The sequence below is a fragment of the Carassius gibelio genome, chromosome B14 (assembly GCF_023724105.1).
Source record: "Carassius gibelio isolate Cgi1373 ecotype wild population from Czech Republic chromosome B14, carGib1.2-hapl.c, whole genome shotgun sequence".
Lineage (NCBI taxonomy): Eukaryota > Metazoa > Chordata > Actinopteri > Cypriniformes > Cyprinidae > Carassius > Carassius gibelio.
Window position 1 is genome coordinate 11,430,809 of NC_068409.1, and position 4,649 is coordinate 11,435,457.

The following is a 4,649-nucleotide window of genomic DNA, read 5'->3' on the forward strand; positions in this document are numbered from 1 at the left end:
ATACAGTAGGCCTAAACAGTGGACAGTAAAACACAAGCTAGTCTGACTTATGAACCCTGTAGCATGCTAAAGTACACATAAACATACAACAAAAACATTAATTAATGCTCACTAAAAACAGTTATGATGCATGATACAAAGCTTGCAATTGTGAATTACAAAATCAGAATTTCAAGCTATAAACTCACAAAAGAAGTGACCATTTTTCCTCCTGATTTGCTGTTTAATTAACATTTCTCATTATTATTATTGTTATTAATCACGTTGAAAACAGTTGCACTGCTTAATATTGTAACATGCTTAACATGTATTTGAAATTCTTTATAGCATCATAAATATCATAAATGTCACTTTTGTTTCCTTGAAATGAAATAATACATTTAAACTGTAGTTCTGGAGCTAACACTCTCTGTGAACTTCCTCTTCTATCTCCTGACATGCTTAGAGTACCATTTTCTGCCTTGTTCTTTGTTCAAACCATTTAAGGTCAAAGGTCACTTTTAACAGTGCTTTTCCCCTCTGAGTTTAGAAATACCATTACTGGAGACTTTCCTGAACTTAGAGGTGCACTACAGCCGTTCAGAGAACAAATTAGGCTTTTTGAATGTCGAGGGTATCTGCCTTTTACGCCAGCTTACTGAGATGACCTTGCTTTCGTTATTTACGATCCAGAGTGCAGCTGTCATCATTAATTAGTTCTTTTTTATTAACGAGAGGATGGATACATATACATTCCGCTCACCTTGTCTTTTATTTTCTATCCTCTAGTGGTCTAATGGGAGCCAGACATCAGAGAGACATCCAGTGGGCTGTATTTATATACTAAATTAATGTCTTTTTTTCAGATGCAGCTGTAATGATTTCAGCACAAGAGGAGAGAAATTAAAAACCAGAATTGCACTCCAGAGACATAAAGCCTATTTGGAAAGTCCTGGGAAATGATTTCATTTCTTTTATTGTCTTTTTGTGTGTGTGTTCTGGAGATGGCCTTTCTCAGGCCTGTGTCGTTTATGGGTCGTTAGCTTAGACCCACAGCTCCATTATCTGAAGCACAGCATTATGGGTAAAGAACAACCGGCCATATATTTTCTTAAAGGAAATGTCTGCTGCTTTTATGGCATACATCTCCCAATGGTGCCCAATAACTCAAACACACACACACACGCACACACACACACACACACACACACACACACACACACACACACACACACACACACACACACACACACACACAATATATCACATATTATTTACACCTCTGTTTTACTGGGCCAATTTTGACACTAGTGCTTATGATGGATGGTTGTGTTTTCTTTCTAGCTTTCCTCCTTTTTGGGGCTATAGTAAAGTGGGCCCGCCAAAAACACATGCATGCACAGCCCTTAACATCCACCTGTTCCCATACACAGGAAAAGGAAGCGACTCTTAGAATGTGCTGGTTTAGTGTGTGACTGATAAGATGAAAGTACACAGATAAGCATTAAACTGCTCTTAAGGAGAACATTTATCACTGAAACCCTGAAACCTCGCAGTACTTCAACATGACAGTGGAGAACAGCTCTAAATAAGAGCCTGATTGTTCTAATTGTCTTGACCCGTGAGTCACAGTGAGTTCATTTATTTTAATCGCATGCAGTGTGAGTCTCGAGTTTGATTCAGCCTTAAGAGGAATAATTACCAACTTTATGAGAAGAAGGTGACATAATGCAAAAAATATAAGATAAAATATATGTATATATATAAAAAAAATAAACTTTTACCCCCAAATTTATCATGTCATTCATTCAATCTATGAATTTGCCTACAATAATTTTAACATTTAAATGAGCATAACAAAACAGCAACATTAAACAGATTTTATGCATAAAAAAACAGCAACATTAAACAGATTTTATGCATAAAAAACTGTAAAATTAAACAAATTTTATGCATACAAATGCATGAATGAATTAATGAATTTATTAATTCATTCATACTAGCCTAGACATGATCTTGAGACATACATAACTTATTCTGTGGTGTTGAATCTACAATTATAAATTCAAATGCTGACTCGCACTGAAACAAAACATTAACATAATCTATATTTGTTTTATGATACACATGGCAATTTCTCAGGCATTATTGCAATCAAATCTAATTAGTCTGTCCTCTCTAGAGCGTCTCATGTTCAATCTAATAAATCTAATCAGGCTTCACTGAATATGATTATAAAGTTAAAAAGCTAAAAGCTGCCGAGAGCAAGCTTCATTCCGCCGTGAGTGTTTTTATTCTCAATCATGCATATGGGGCCTGAAATGTGAAATGCATCAATTACTGCAGTCTTTACTAAACTGTTTATACGCTGCTCAATTCCAAATCCATGTAAACACCACACACAATCAAAGACCTCCAGCTATTTCGAATGTTCAAAGAGCTGAACATTTCAACTCTGTCTCATCTATACTGGATTGTAAAGTTTGGATACGGCCTTCCCGCAGCGAGAAAACAAAGACGTGTCAGGCAGGTCTGAACAAGATAAAGGAAAGCTGATTCTCTGCTCCTCGTTAAAGGACACATTTAAATAATAGCGCCGAAAACCGCAGGCCTCCCGGACCCAGTGAAGGCCGTGGAAGGATGAATAATAAAAAGTTAATTTACAGTTCCTTCAACAGATGTATTGAGACAAACAGCAGAAACACACAGCGCTCAAAATACATTTTTCTCCGAGCCTGAAAGCCGTGGGGACCCTCCTCTTGTTGAAATGTCATGGTCTTGCGTGCAGGAGGCAGCAGTCGGGGATTTGCAAAGAGATTCTCTTTGAGGCGGATTCTAGTGAATATGTATGTGCTCTCGCTCTCTTGCTTTCTTTTGCTCATCGATGCACTCTCCTCATTCAGCTCAGTGTGCCATGGAAACAATGAAATCAGAGGAGGAAGCCTTGTACTGGAGGACGGCCGAGGTCACACTATTCAGCGTGGCTAATATCTCTAGTCATTTATGTGGAAAGCAGAAATAAATGGGAAGAAAAATCATTATGTGTTCCCTATAACGTGATTCCCTTTAAATGTTATCCCAGGGCTTTTTCTAATCAAATAATTAATAGGTACATGTCATTTCTTTAACTGTAATGCTTAAAGTCACCACAAATGGCTGGAACTGTACAATTGTACCAAATCGATTGAAGCCATTTCTGCCACAGGACAAAAAACTAATAAATAAAACAAATAAAATATAAAATGGTAATAATAATAGCAATAATAATAAATATATAAAATATTAAGAAAAAAGGAGTTTATATCTGCCAATTCTGACTTTTTTTTCTGACATTTTAAGAAACAATGTTAGAATTGTGAGATATAAACTCAAAACTTTGAGGGAAAAAGTTCAAGTTGTGAAATTATGTAATGGCTTGGGATAATTCATCAAACAGTTATTTGGCAGAAAAAAGAAAAGAAAAAGAAAAAGCAATTAACTTGTTTGTTTATTGATTTAGATCGTTTATTCCATGGAAGAAATGGGTTTCAAAACCGAGCCAAACCAAACAAAGTGTTTTCTACAACACTTAACATCTTTGTCAGTAACTGAATAATAAAGGAAGTAATATGACATTTCCAATTCGTCCATGCTTCTCTGATCAAAATCGCTCTGCACACATGCCACATTGTGATTACAATTTCAGAACTCGTAAGAAGGAACTTCCCAGAGGACTTGAACAGGTAAAAATCATTGCTTCAGGGCCAAGAGGGGTCAGACTTATGTTTATGCACTAAAGCTGTAACACAGCTGTCAGGTTAAAGGGCAAATGTCATTTAAAGGAAGCATTAACCCTGCAGGATATTAATTTATGGGCAGAACAGATCTATCTATCTAGAATGTGAATTTCTTTCTTCCATAAAACACAAAAGGCTACAAATATGAAATAAGTTTTTTTTTTTGGTCTGTTCTTCACACACAGCTATCGAACTTTATGGCGTCAGAAAACTTGTTGGGCCCGTTTAATATATGCCATCTGTAATCTGACTAATTTCATTACAATTGCATATTTCTTTCTTTCTTTATTGTATGTAGATGCAAGAATGAGCGCACTTAGTCCAGCAGACGCATTAGGTGTGTTCGACTTAAAGCAGTGCTGAGCAGACCGATCTGTTAATGGGTGCTTAGATATCATACACCCAACGCCGCTTTAAGGCCCCGTCCACACGGAGATGGAGCTTACCCCAATCCAATCTTTTTTTTCCTCGTCTCAAGAAATATCCGCATCCACACGAAACTGCATAATGATGTAGTATACATGCCAGACCAGTATGTGGCACTGTAATTCTGCCACAGAGATACACTAAAAACAGAGAAGAAGACTTGGACTATGCTCATAAACCTTGCGCGTGGTACACAAACGAACATGGAACAATACATTTATTAATCAGTGTTAATGTTAGTTAATAAAAAGACAATCGTTCAGTGTTTGTTCATGTTTTTGTTGCTGTTATGTGACGTAGAGGTGTCTGACTAGGGGGAGACGTGGGCTGATGACGTCATCGTTTCAGAAAATATACTGATTAGCCGTCCAGACGAAACGCAAAGACAGCGTTTTCAAATTTATCCACTCTGGGACCCGGTTTAAAAAAATAGCGGTTTCACCTGATAAAAACGCCGGATCCGTGTGG